The sequence below is a fragment of the Monodelphis domestica genome, chromosome 8 (assembly GCF_027887165.1).
Source record: "Monodelphis domestica isolate mMonDom1 chromosome 8, mMonDom1.pri, whole genome shotgun sequence".
Taxonomy (NCBI): Eukaryota; Metazoa; Chordata; class Mammalia; order Didelphimorphia; family Didelphidae; genus Monodelphis; species Monodelphis domestica.
In genome coordinates this window covers 215,290,516-215,306,024 of record NC_077234.1, presented here as the reverse complement: position 1 = coordinate 215,306,024, position 15,509 = coordinate 215,290,516, and the positions used below count along the sequence as shown (strand labels likewise).

The 15,509-nt window shown below is 34.9% G+C and overlaps 1 protein-coding gene across 4 annotated transcripts in view; it reads left to right on the top strand.

The window, feature by feature from the left end:
* DHRSX (dehydrogenase/reductase X-linked) overlaps positions 1-15,509 on the top strand; it is a 541,162-nt gene that overhangs the window by 306,864 nt on the left and 218,789 nt on the right. The window lies entirely within an intron of this gene.

The following is a 15,509-nucleotide window of genomic DNA, read 5'->3' as shown; positions in this document are numbered from 1 at the left end:
TGAGGAGGAAGTACCCACCACTGAGGCAGCCCATTCTATTTTGGATAACTGTAATTATTTGCAGGTTTTTTAGGGAAAATAAGCTTATATTTACCTCTTTGCAATTTCCACCCATTGTTCCTTGAGGCCAATTAGAACAAATACAATCAGTTTTCCATATGAAAGTCCTCAAGATATTTAAAAATCAAAGATCCTGTCCTTGAATCCCAACTTCTAAACATTCCCAGTTCCTTCTACAGATCCTGGCATGAACCCCAGGACCTTCACATTCTTGGTTGTCCTCTACTGGATGGAGTTCAGCTTATTATCTTTTCCCCAAGGAAATATCCACAACTGAGCACAATTAGAGCTCTAGGTATGACTTGATTAAAACAGGTCACAATGAGACTTGTACCTGACTAGCCCTGAATATTTAATTCTAACACTGCCACCTAACTACAAACCTCAACCCTGTAGGTAAACCTTCAGTAGAGCTTACTGAGTGAGCCTTCAAATAGCCCTGACATGTTCTTCTCTGGTGCTATTGATAAGGTTTAGAGAAGCAAAGCTAGTGGGACATTCTGAGCTTCAGGATAACTAACATGCTGAGTCTTCTGTTGGAGTCTTTTAAATGTTTGGGACAGAGTTTTGTGGATTGAGGAGAAAAGAAGCTTTAAGGCAGGGCCCAGTCTAAATAGGAGTTCTGAATCCCCAAATCTCTTCTTTTAGTAGTCTTGTGTCTTCAGGAACTTGCTGATAGTCTTTTGAGGCCATCCTGGAATTCTGTGGAATTTTGTCCCCTGAAGTGAAAAATGTGTTGTTTTACTTTTTATTTCCCAAAGGTGCCAAAGTATCAGATTCTTATCCTAATATTGTCAATTCTAATTAATTAAAAGAAGTCATCTTAAAAACTCTTACTCTGGAAAGTTGTTGGTACAGCGAGGTAGTGATTACTTAGGAGAAAGGATTTGATTATTCTGTGTTCCTACAATTCAGAAGGAAGTTTCTGACTTAGATTGTCTTCCTAAAAATTTAATTCAGTTATTTTGAGTTAAATAACTAAAGTCAATCACTTTTCACTCTTTTAATTGCAGTCATTCCAAACATGGAGGGTAGCTAGCTATTTGGTACCTTCATAGATTAACTGAAACTATTTGTGTCTGCTATGATTTTGTTCGGAGTTTTATTTAAGCATTAATTTTTTTCTTAATGACTGAAATCGTATAATTTTTAAGATGTATTCAGAAGAAAAACAAAGGTTCATATTGGCCCTTTTCTTATATGTAGGAAATTGGTTACTTTAATTGAACATTTTTTAGGAAGACCCATATTTTTTACATTAGTGCAATAGAATTTTCAAGAACTGAATGTTGGGTTACCAAAATAAAATAAAATCAAAATAAAACAAACAAAAATTGGTTATAATATGATACATTAATAGGAGTACCCCCAAGATATCACTGCTCTGAAACCACACACAGTTCCTCACCAGTCATCTAGTTTGTCTCAGTTTAGATGATGATGATGATTTATATAGTACTTTATATACCTATCACAACTTCAGATCCTTCTTCTCATCTTCTCTGATGAAATCTCTTTTTCTCCAAAGTCCATGGTAGTAATATGTATTGCTGAATGCATTGCAATATGAATATGTAATATTACATACCAAATTCTTACAAGCAATTGTCCATTAATTACCTGATCCTCTTCATTGAAAGATCTTCTTTATGTGTGTTTTAAAATTAGTAATCAATAATGAAATATTATATTTTATAAAGTTTTATTAATAATAACTAAAACAAAAGAACTGCCTGACTTCTGTCCAGTTGTAGGTCCCAAGTCTAAGAGAGAGATGAGGGAGGAGTTACAGCCACTTAAATACAACCACACAAATGTGAGAATGCAGGAAAAGGGAATTTTGGAATATACTAAAGGAGTTCTAGGGGATGAAGTCCAAAGGCTCAAAGTCTCCATTTATGCATAATTCCTGTTTGATCCTATTGGGAAACCAGTTTCCCCAAAAGGATCATGGAAACATGATCAACTTAAAAAAATTGCTACAATTTGTGGATAAAAGGAAAAGAGAACAAAAACAATGATTTCTAGGTAGACAAAAAGCCACTTTTGGGGCAGTTCCCTTTCTTATGTGAGGATACATTCAAAACAAAAGTATTTCAACCCCCCATAGTTCAATTCACATCCCAAAATGGATCTTCTGGTGCAGCATGTGGACTCTGGAGGCATCTCTTTTCATGTTGCATTCTGGATTCTGGGAGGTAGCAAGTTTCTTATCCTAAAATTGCTTAAATTTAAATCAAATTTCACAACAATAACTTGCTCCCCCTGAGGTGAATAATAACAAACACAGGGATCACTCAGGGATTCATGGCTGAGTTATGAAGTATATGAATCAATATGCAAAAGAAAATTAAATACATGAAAAATCCAAATAAAAGAGAAATGTAAGTTGAGGATGAAATACAAAATGTAAAAGACTTATGTCTAAAAAATCTAAGTAAAGGAAAAACAACTCTATAATAGGTCCTTGAATCAGGGCCCAATGTAAATGATTTAAGCAATTATATATTTACCCAATCAGTAGTCAGGACAAAAAGCCCAAGAAACTCCTGCCCAGAAGCAGAGGCTAATTTTGAAGTGAAGGAAATGTCTATGAATTTGAGCTTTTTTGTGGAAGTGGAAGTGGAAGGCTTTTGTGGAAGCCCTCAAAGATGCATGAATGAGGGTCCCCATGACTTCATTTTGAGAGAAAACTGTGACTCTACTATCAACTTAAATAAAAATCCAAAAAGTACTGTGAATTTGGTAAAACTTCAGAGAAATTCAGCCAATATTCAGTCCTAAATCAGTATATGAAATTGACCTCAGAAAATGACAGCTGTCGGGATAATGAATATAACAAATGCTTTCCTGATGAAGAAGGAAATGTTCTGTTTCCTGAGAAACATCCTGAAATGTCCATGTACCAAGGAAACCTAGAGGGATTGGCCTGTGGCTGGAGTTTAGACCTTAATAGACATAACAAAAGTAAATGTGTATTGATGATTTCTGTGAGTGATAAAGGTGGGAAACCTTTCAGTCGGAACTCTGAGTTTGCTGCACATCAGAGAATCCACACTGAAGAGAAATCTTATGAAGGTCAACACTGTGGGTGTATGGGGTGCTCAGGTAGGGGTAGTATCTCTGGTATGGAGGGCTTGTCGTGCCCTCCTAGGGCAGTTCTCCAACCTCTGACCCTCCCCTGACACCCAGTTCTCACTTGTGGCTCCTAGTAGCTGCTAGCATGCAGCAGTGGCCACACCCCGGGCAACGGCTTCCACGGCAACGGCTTCCACAGGCCGGCTAAACCTTGTGAGGGTAGCCATTGGGTCATCGACCCTTGGTGAACCAGGGCTTTGCTCACCTAGCATGTGAAGACTGCTTCGGCGGAACAGGTGGAAGAAACCAACAAGAAGGTTCAACGGCTGAGAGGGCGACGCAGCAAAGCACTGTGGAGTGCTTAGGGCGTGTTGGAGCACAAAAGACAACACAGGCCATCCAATGCAGCTGAGGAAGTCTCCAGGTCTAACGACTTTTCGTGCCACTGGACCCAGGCTTCCAACGCTGAGAGAGTGGGACTGTCTCTGTGCATGGACTTTTCCACTTAAATCTCCTTCACGCACAAGTGTCTTTGTGCACACTCATCTATCATAGATGAAATCGCACAAAGACAATCATCATCCTCGGTTACCGAGAAACTACTACTACTACTATACAGTTTGCAAAGTGTTTTATAAATATTATATCATTTGATCCTCACAAAAGCTCTGAAAGATAGATGCTATTGAGATCTCCATTTTACAGATGAGGAAACGGAGACAAGCAGAGGTTAAGTGATTTGCCCAGGCTTACATGACTAGGAAGTATATGAGGACAAATAAAAGTCAGGTTTTTCTGACTACAGGCACAAGGATCTCCTGTAGACAAAAATGCATAAGCCCAAAACTAGTTTACTTTAATTCATGCCTAGATCTCTACTAACAACCAAATTCCAAGGTAAAATGACTGTCAAGCCACACAAAAATGTCTTCTCTAGCTGGAAGAGAAATTTAAGAGCATGAGGGGATGCTTTAAAGATGAGGGGGAAAGTCCACAGAGATTAAGTTCATTCTCTCTTGTTATTTAGGGAGTTATTGCCAGAGTGGCATCTAAAACCCAGGTTCCTTGCCTCCCAAACTAGTGCTATTTTTAATACACACAACTATAACTAGTTTCTTACAAAGAACTTGATTTCACATGCTTAATTTTTTAAAGTTTTTATGTGTATGTGTGTTTGTTTTTAAACTGTACCTGTGAATTCATTGATATCAGGAACTTTCTCTAGCTAGGCAGATTGACAACTATTCTGAAACTTATATAAAGTTACTCAGGGGAAATTATTTCACTATCCTGTGTTCCTATAATCCTATAGGTCCTATAAATCCTATAATCCTATAAACTTACTTGGGAGCACTAAGAAATGAAATTACATGGCTGGAGTCATGTGTTAGAATTTTATTGATAACTTTTGCTTTTATACTTTAGTTACTTCTTGATAATCTCTCCCCTTCCCTCCCCGCCCCCCCACCCCCTCCACTCTCCTTGTAATGACCTTCGCTTGAAAGAAAGATATGAAACCAGCATTTATTAAGTGCATATGATGTTCTTGGCACTGTGCTAAGCATTTTAGAAATATCTCACTGACATCAATAATGGGAGGTAATGTATTATTCTCATTTTACAGCTGAAGAAACTGAGGCAGACAGAGGCCAAGTGATTCAGGCAGGGATACTTAGCTAATAAATTTCTGAAGCCAGATTTAAACTCAAACCTGACTCCAGGATCTGTGTTCAATCTACTATATTACCTAGTTCCCTCTAAAGAAAAAAACATGTAATGAAAAACAACTGACAACGTGTGATCTGTCAGCATGTATAGCAATCTAGATTCTTGGTCACTTTTCTGCTAAGATCATAAGTTTGATTTAAAAATGAAAAGGAGATACATTTCATCATTTATATTTTAGAACCAGAATTGCTCATTATAATTAATTATATTTCACCTATTAGTGCCATTTTTGCAGCAATTTTAGCAACTCAAATTCAGATTGCTGTAGGATTTGTAAAATTTCTTCTTTTAGGATGCTCAAGAGAGAATTGTCATTAGGAGGGTACAAAGAAACAACAAACATAAAATTGAGATAGTTTTAAAATAAAAATAAATAAAAACATCATGATCCAGATCAAAAAGTTAGGCCCCAAAATTTGTAAGGCAAATATGAATAAAAATCTTGTTTTTTTAAATTTATTTATTCAACAAATACTCATTTGAATATTTTCTTATTTACAAGGCAATCCTAGGTGACATCAAATGAAACACTATGTAAAATATGTTGCAAATTTTAAAATTTATATGTGTGTGTATATAAGCATATATATAAATAAGTGTTATATAAAAGTAAATAATTATATCAAATAATAATAGCCTACATATTATTATTTGTTGTAAACAAGAAATAGTCAGCCAGTGAGACAACTTTATATGTAACATTATGCTATTAGAATACATTTTGTAAACCATCTTGGCAGGTAGGCTAACCCAGGTTGAGGGTAACTAAAAGGTCTCAAACCCCTTGGTGAGTTAGGAAGATATCATGTGACGACAGCCCCCAGGAAAGGAGTGGATGAGAACAAATTTTATTCAATGAAAGGAAGGCAGTGCTAGCAAGCCCTTAGAGCTTATTTAGACATCAGTGAAGCCAAGATCATCTACTGTACTGAGTCATCATCCGTCATCTTGACTTTTTTCTTGGCATTGGACTTTCATGATTTCTTTTTTTTTTAAACCCTTACCTTCTGTCTTGGAGTCAATAATACTGTGTATTGACTCCAAGGGGTAGAAGAGTGGTAAGGCTACGCAATGGTGGTTAAGTGATTTGCCCAGGGTCACACAGCTGGGAAGTGTCTGAATCTAGATTTGAACCCAGGACCTCCCATCTCTAGGCCTGACTCTCAATCCACTGAGCTACCCCGCTGCCCCCACCACATTCATGATTTCTTAAAGAGTGAGGCCAAAGACTTTGTAATTCTGCCTCACTTCAATCCAATTTATGTTCAAGTCAAAGAATATACATCATCTGTGATGTTTTTTTGTCCTCTTTAATTACAAAGGACAACAACCAACCAGCCAACCAACAAACTAAGCTATTAGACAATAGGGCATTTCAAAATGAGGTTATTTGTCTTTATTATAACTAAAAAGGACCTTAAAGAACATCTAATCTACATATCTTTATTTAATACATGAAGTTCTTGAATGCAAAGAGGTTAAATGACATACCCATGTCAATAGGTTATGAATACTAAAGACAGGATTTGAACCAGGCTCCTATGACTCCAAATTCAGCACTATTTCCACTGTACCATAATTTCTTATTTCCTAGGGCATGGCAATTTGGCACAAAGAATTATATAAGGAAGAAATTAATATGGGTTTATTTGCTTGGGATGGCTCCATGAAGGAGATAAGATTTTAATTGTGTGAGGAAATTTAATTTGTCACAGGTGTTTGGGGTCAGATTGGAAATGAGAAACCTGGAGGAAATTTTGATACTTTAGGTATGTGGTGATTATGACTTATTTTATGATGGTGACAGTTGAAATGGAGATAAGGGTATAAATAGGGGATATTTTGTGAAGGAAAAAATTTGACTTAACTTATTAGGTATAAGGGGTGATAGGAACAGAGAGTCAAAAAATATATTGGTCTTCTGCCTGTGAACTGTGATATCATCAGAAAAGAAGAGATTGGAATAAGATGATGATTTAGTTTGGGAAAATAAGTTGTATTGACTCTTATCTTGTAATAGCTACACATTTAGTCAACCTAATATTAACATAGTAGTCACTCCAATATTTATTTGATGAATGATCTAAAATGAAAGAAGATGCTATTTTCCATTGACCACTAATGTTTATTCTAGATCCAGCCTAGCAATCCCTAGATTGCCTAAGGTCCATCATACCTTTTATACCTGTTACTAGTAAGTCATTGGAATGCCTGTTATTATTCTTGGGGATGTGAGAAATAAGATCAAACTTAATCTAGAAGGAAGTGTAGTTGAGCAGAGTTGAGCTTAATCAGAATTCAGACCACCAGGCAATATAAAAAGTATGATTTTCAGAAGAGTTTTTAATCAAGCATTCAATGAAAATTTAAAACTCTACCTATTGTATTCTATTTATGTAAGCTGCTGACAATATTGATTAAAAAGAGCAGAGTTGTGAAATTTTTTTCTTAACTTTTATGTCTACTAGTGGTAAGGAATTTTTCCTCTTTCCATGTATGTCATACATATGAGTATTTTAGATTCCATTTTGTCTACTGCAGTTACTAGCACAGTACAATAAACCTAATTATATGGTCCCATTCCGTGGGCAGAGATTTCTTCACTTTATGATCCTTCTACTTTTTATTTAATGAACACCTATTGCTTGAAGAGCTCAAAGCACTTTGCAATATTAACTCATTAATCCTCCCAACAGCCCTGTGAGGCAAGTATACATGCATTGCTTATTTCTTTGACTATATTAAAGTAAGTGACTAAGCGCTCTGACTCAACCTGTTGACAGTGTTAAGAGAGGAGTACTTATATCTTTCCCATAGGAATCATGGTAATATACTTAGATGATATTTTCCTCCCAACTAAATCAACCAACTTATGACTTCTGCATATAATTTGAACCTTAAAAAGCATACTTCAATATATGTGAGCTGACTATTCCTTCAGCCATCTGCTCTTTTTTAAATCTCCTTTAGGCCTACTCCTCCAAGGCCACCAATAACTTTCCTTTGACTAAAATATATATTTTAAAATATCAGATTTTAGCTTTACCTTACTCTCCAGTTTTCCTGCTGTTTAATTCCCATGATACTTAATTTATATTCTACTATCTCCTTTCCTGGTCTGACAGATCTTGGGCTATGAGTTGTAGGAGATGCATATATAGATCTCATGTTCATGAAATCTATTCTTTCATTGCTCACTTTTTTTACTTTAAAATAATTTTTATTGATACCATTTGTACATCACTACAATTTTTCCCAGATTCCTTTCCTTTCTCTCTTCTAAGGAATCTCATATGACAAATACTATTTTTAAATTAAGAAAAGAATAGATAAAAATCATCAAACTAATTAACATATTGAAAAAGTCTGAAATTAATATATGTAATATGTTTTACCTATGATCCCTGACCTCTCCAAAGGGACAGAAATATCTTCTCACATACATTTTTAGTGTGATGCTTGCCTTTTAAAATTTTGAAACATTTACTTTTGATTTTTTGTGATTCTTTTTGTTTACATTGTTATAATCATTGAGTATGTTGTTTTCTTTGCTATCCTTTGCTCTGAATCAATTCATGTAAATCTTTTCATGTTTTACTGTATTAATAATATTTTTTATTTCTTTTGTTTTTGTTCAGGTGTTTTCAGTCATATCTGACTCTTTGTGACTTCATTTTGGTGTTTTTGTGATAGAGATATAGGAATGGTTTGCAATTTCCTTTTCCTGCTCATTTTATAGATGATAAATCTGAGGCAACTTGGGTGGAGTGACTTCCTTAGGATCTCACAGTTAATAAGTGTCTGAGGTCAGATTTGAACTCAAGAAGATGACTAACAAAATCAATTCATGAACCAGAACTGTTTAGCTATCCTTAAATTGATAGTATAAGGATGATATTAGAAATTAAGTCTTGTTATATTAGTTTAGAGATAAGAAGTGAAGCTGGCTTGAGAAAAAGTTGGAGTTTGAAATAGACTTGAGACAGAGTATCAATTTCAAATGTTGACAATGGGGGGAAGGGTAATGGTTTTTCTGTGGCAGTTGGTCTCTGGGAGTGGCAGTGGCTCTCTCTGAGTTCTGGGAGCAGGTGACATCTTTTCTCTCTCTCCTCACTGTCTGAGGTAGAAGGAAAGGAAAAAAAAACCTGAAGGAGTTAAGTGATTTCCTTTTTGAACTTGGGAAACACTAGTGACTGTCTATTGCTGTTATATAAATTATTTTTATATCTGAGAAGACCAAAGAAAGTCCTGGTCTTTGTTTTGGATTTGGTTCTTGCTGAGGCTGAGCAAGCTCGTCTTTGTTATTTATTAACTTGGAGACAAAGTTAAAAGTTATATACTTCCTATAAGGATTCTAGTGTTTAGTTTAATGTAGAATAGTGAAAATTTGCATTGGTCAAATTAGGAATGATCAATGTAGCCTGTGGAAACAGAAGTGGTTCCTTGCAGAATATTTTATTTGGGTGGAGTTGGAATCTTTTAGAGTTAGAAACTTTTTTTTTATCCTCATTCTCGATAAATAGTTTATTTTTTGCCTGTTGTTTTTACAGTTTTGGTAAGTTAAATAGGACAAACAACTAGAAAATCTGATTTTAAGGGGCCAACTGTCAACTTGAGCAGTTGAAAACATTATCACAGCAGGGGTTCCCATTGAAGCACTAGCTAGAGCTGTTTCTTTCATTCTTTTTTTTATTTGAAAATTTTATTCATCTAATTGATTTAGAACATTTTTCTATGTTTACATGATTCATGTTTTTTCCCTCCCTTCCTTTCACCCCCCTCTAATGAGCAGTTACACTGGGTTGTACATGTGTCATTGATCAAGACATATTTCCATATTATTAATATTTGCACTAGAGTGATCGTTTAGAGACTCTATGTCCCCAATAATATCCCCATTGATCCATGTGATAAAGCAGTTGTTTTTCTTCTGTGTTTCTATTCCCACAGTTCTTTCTATGGATGTGGATAGTTTTCTTTCTCATAGGTCCCTCACAATTGTCTTGGATCATTGCATTACTGCTAGTAGAAAAGTCCATTACATTTAATTGTACCACATTGTATCCGTCTCTGTGTATGTTCTCCTGGTTCTGCTCCTTTCACTATGCATCAATTCTAGTTCACATGGAATTTCTCAAGTTCATTATTTCTTTTAGCACAATGATATTTCATCACCAACAGATACCACAATTTGTTCAGCCACTCTCTAATCAAAGGCCATCTCCTCAATTTCTAACTTGTTGCCACCACAAAGAGCATAGCTATAAATATTTTTGTATAGATCTTTTTCCTTATTATCTCTTTGGGGTACAAATCCAGCAGTGCTATGGCTGGATCAAAGGGCAGACAGTCTTTTAGTGCCCTTTGGGCTTAGTTCCAAATTGCCCTCCAGAATGGTTGGATCCAGAATGGATCAATTCACAACTCCACTAGCAATGCATTAATGTTCCAGTTTTGCCACATCCCCTCCAACATTTATTACTTTCCTTTGACGTCATGTTAGCCAATCTGCTAGGTGTGAGGTGGTACCTCAGAGTTGTTTTGATTTTCTAATTATAAGAGATTCAGAACTTTTTCATGTGTTTATTGACAGTTTTGATTTCTTTATCAGAAAATTGCCTATTCATATCCCTTGCCCATTTATCAATTGGTGAATGGCTTGATTTTTTGTACATTTGATTTAGCTCCTTATAAATTTGAGTAATTAGATCTTTGTCAGAGGTTTTGTTATGAAGATTTGTTCCCAATTTTTTGTTTCCCTTATAATTTTGGTTGCATTGGTTTTGTTTGTACAAAACCTTTTTAATTTAACGTAATCAAAATTATTTATTTTACATTTTATAATATTTTCTAACTCTTACTTGGTCTTAAAATTTTTCCTTTCCCAAAGATCTAACAGGTATGCTTTTCTATGTTCACCTAATTTACTCCTTTATATTCAAGTCATTCACTCATTCTGAATTTATCTTGGTGTAGGGTGTGAGATGTTGATCTAAACCTAATCTCTCCCAAATTGTTTTCCAATTTTCCCAGCATATTTTGGTAAAAAGTGGATTTTTGTCTCAAAAGCTGGGCTCTTTGTGTTTATCATAGACTGCCTTTCTGAGGTCATTTACCCCAAGTCTCATACATTGATCGTCTCTTCTGTTTCTTAACCAACACTATATTGTTTTGATGACCACTGCTTTAGAGTACACTTTAAGATCTGGTACTTCTAGGCCCCCATACTTCACATTTTTCCCCCCATTATTTCCCTTGATATTCTCAATCTTTTGTTCTTTCAAATGAACTTTGTCATAGTTTTTTCTAATTCAGTAAAAAAAAAATTTCTTGGTAGTTTGATACATATGGCACTAAATAAATAAATTAATTTGGGTTGGATTGTTGTTTTTATTATGTTAGCTCATTCTACCCATGAGCAATTAATATTTTTCCAATTACTTAGACCTAGTTTTAATTGTGTGAAAAGTGTTTTGTAGTTGTGATATGATTCTTGTGTTTGTCTTGGCAAATAGATTCCTAAATATTTTTTATTTTCTAGGGTGATTTTAAATGAAATTTCTCTTGCTGCTGGGATATGTTGGAAATGTATAGAAATGCTGATGATTAATGTGGGTTTATTTTGTATCCTGCAACCTTGCTAAAGTTGTTGATTATTTCCACTAGCTTTTAAGTTTATTCTCTAGGATTCTTTAAGTAGACCATTATATTATCTGCAAAGAGTGAAAGCTTGGCCTCCTCACTGCCTATTTTAATACCTTCAGTTTATTTTTCTTCTCTAATTGCTACTGCTAGTGTTTCTAGTACAATGTTAAATAATAGAAGTAATAATAGGCCTCCTTGTTTCACTCCTGATCTTATTGGGAAGGCTTCTAATTTAATTCCAATGCAGATGATGCTTTCTGCTGAATTTAGATGTATATTGTTTATTATTTTTAGGAAAGGCCCTTCTATTCCTACATTTCTAGTGTTTTCAGTAGGAATGAGTATTATATTTTGTCAAAGGCTTTTTCTGCATCTATTGAGATAATCATGTGCTTTTTGTTGGTTTTCTTTTTGATATGGTCAATTGTATAAATGGTTTTCTTAAAATTGAACCATCTTTGCATTCCTGTTATAATCCCACCTGATCATAATGAACAACCGTCGTAATTACTTGCTGGAGTTTTTTTGCTTGTATTCTGTTTACAATTTTTGAATCTGGATTCCTTAAGGAGATTGGTCTATAGTTTTCTCTCTCTGTTTTTGACCTATCTGGCTTTTGGCACCATATTTGTGTCATCAAAGGAATTTGGTAGAATGTTTTTGCTTATTATGTCAAATCATTTCTATAGTATTGGGATTAGTTGTTCTTTATTTGTTTTTTCAAAGCACCTGATTCTAGTCCTACTTATTAATTCAATAGTTCCTTCACTTTTGATTTTATTAATTTCTCCTTCAAGTTTTAGGATTTCTCATTTAGATTTCATTTGGGGATTTTTGATTTGTTCACTTTCTAGTTTTTTAATTTGCATGCCGAATTCATTGATCTCTGCCCTCCCTAATTTGTTAATATATGCACTCAAGGTTATAAGTTTCCCCATGCTTTGGTTGCATTCCATAGATTTTGAAAGTATGTCTCATCATTGTCATTCTCTTCAATGAAATTATGTTTTCTTCAATGAAATTGTTTCTATGATTTGTTCTTTAATTGATTTTGGAGAGTCATATTATTTAATTCCCAACTAATAATTGCTAAATATTATTTTATTGCATTATGATCTGAAAAGCTTACATTTATCATTTTTGCTATAAAAGTATTTTTTTGCCTTTTTTTTTGCCCTAGTAAATGGTCAGTCTTTGTGAATGTACCATGTGCTGCTGAAAAGAAGGGGTATTCCTTTATGTCCCTATTTATTTTTCTCCATATATCTATTAACTTCAATTTTTCTGAGATTTCATTCACATCTCTTACCTCTTTCATGATAATTTTTTGGTTTGATTTATCTAGATCTGATAGAGGTAGATTCAAGTCTCCCACTACTATAGTTTTACTCTCTACTTCCTCCTTAATAGATTCTCCTTTAAAAATTTGATTACTATACCATTTGGTGCATACATGTTGAGTATTGATATTTTCTCCTTGCCCATACTACATATACTATATATATGTGTGTATATATATATATATATATATATACAGACACACACATATGCTATATATATATATATATATATACAGACACACACATATGCTATATATATATATATATATATATATATATATATATATATATCAGGATGTAATTTCCATCCCTATCTCTTTTAATCAGATCTATTTTTACTTTGACTTTGTCAGATATCATGATTTCACCTCCTGCCTTCTTCTTCTCGGTTGATTCCTAATAAATTTTCATCTAGCCTTTTACCTTTACCCTGTGCATGTCTACCTTCCTCATGTATGTTTCTTGTAGGCAACATATGGCAGGATTTCTGTTTTTAATCCAGTTTGCTATTTGCTTCTGTTTTATGGGTGATTTCATCCCATTCACATTCAGAGTTATGATTACAATCTGTATATTCCCTATCATTTTGATTTCCTCTTCTAGTACTGGCCTTCTTTCACTATTGCATTCTATGCCAGTGTTTTGCTTTTAATCAATCCCTCTAATCCCCACCCTTATTTTACTTCTCCTTCCTTCCCCCTCCCTTCTAATTCCCCTCTTATTTGGGGGGGGGTCTATTAAATTCCCTCCCTCCTCTCTTTCCCTCCCTTTTGGTACTCTTCGACCAACTCCCTCCCTTGGTTTTTCCCACTCAACTTCCCTGAAGGGTAAGATAGAATTCGAGACTCCAATGGCTCTTCCCTTTCAGAAACTATTCCTCTGAGAGTAAGGTTTAAGTATTATTTGTTAGCACTCTCTTCCTCTCCTTCTTATAATTGTATTCTTCCCCTCCCCCTCACGTGAGCTTCTTTATGTGGCATAATTATCATTTTTCTTATTCCTTCTAGTTTCTCTTTTTGTCATTCTATTAATCCCAGTTTTCTTTCTGTCTTTCTTTTTACATATCATCTTTTTTTTTTTTAATTACATATCATCTTAAACCACTTAGTACCCCAACCTCTACCTATGGTTAATTCTTCTAACTACTATGATAGTGAATACAGCTTTTGAGAGTTACAAGTATCATTTTTCCATATAGGAATATAAACAATTTGACCTTACTGAGGCCCATAAAACTTTTCCCCCTCCTCTCATGTTCATCTTTTCATATTTCTCTAGAGTTTTGTATTTGGACATCAATTTTTGGAAATTTTCTATTTTTTAAAATGCCTATAGTTTCCCCTGGAAGTACATAGTCAGATAGGTGAACCTTGGTCATAGATCCAATTCTCTTGCATTTCTGAATATCATATTCTAAGACTTGCGTTTCTTCAGTGTGGAGGCTGCCAGATCCTGTGTAATCCTGATTGGTGCTCCTTGATATCTGAATTGGCACTTTCTGGCTTCTTATGAAATTTTCTCCTTGGCTTTAAAGCTCTTGAATTTGGCAATAATATTCCTGGGGGTTGTCTTTTGAGGATTTAGTGTAGAGTGAGATCTATGGGCTCTTTCAATGTCTATTTTGCCTCCTGTTCAAAAACATCCAGGCACTTTTCTTGGATAATTTCTAGTGGTATTTCAAGGTTTCTGTTTATTTCTGGGTTTTCAGGTAGACCTATGATTCTCAAGTTATCTCTTCTTGATCATTTTCCAAATCATTCGTTTTCTCAATGAGATATTTCATGTTATCTTCTATTTTTTCAGTCTTTTGACTTTGCTTTATTGATTCTTGCTCTCTTGTGAGATCATTAGCTTCTGCTTTCCCAGTTCTAGACTTTGAAGCCTGATTTTCAGCTTTTTTAAGATTTTCATTTTCTGTTTGTTCTATCCTGCTTTTCATGACTTCAGCTCATCATTTCTGGTCTTCAATTTGCTTATCATTTAATTTGAATTGTGGGCTTCTTTTTCCAAGTGGGAGATTCTTTCTTTTAGACTGTTATTTTCTGTTTGAAATATTCTCACTTTTGTTGCCAAGTAACTCCTATCTTTTAAACTTGGTTATCAAATTCCAGCCTGATTTCTTTTATATCTTGTGACCAATTTCCATTTTTTTTTTTCGGAAAGTTTGGATGTGTTTGCTTGTTTTCATCCTTTGCTGTTTCCTCTATACTTTGTTGTTTCTCTAAGTAGAAATTATCCAGTCAAAGGCTTTTCCTAAATTTTTTTTTGCCAGTTATAGGTTGTAGTTCTTGAGTGTTGGCAATTGCGATGTTAATTTTTTTCTTCCCTTCCCAGCCAGAATTATGAGTGAGGAGGGAAGGCAGTTTTCAGTATATTGAGCTTCAGCACCATTTTTGCTGAGGCTGTTTTTTGAGTCTCTGTGGCCTCTGCTGTGGGCAGCCCCTCTCTGCCCTGTCTCTGCTCCCAAGCTCTGTGTTTCTCAACCTCCTGGGGTCCTAAGTCTTGCTGCTCTCAGGGGTAGGTTTTTGGTGTTCTCAGCCACCCCTCCCTCCTGAACCTAGCAAATGCTCAGCACTCACTCTGATTCTGGTGTTCTTGCTCTGACTCTGATGTGGTACGTGTAGTGGGGGAGGGTGATCAGTTCACACTTTTGTATGA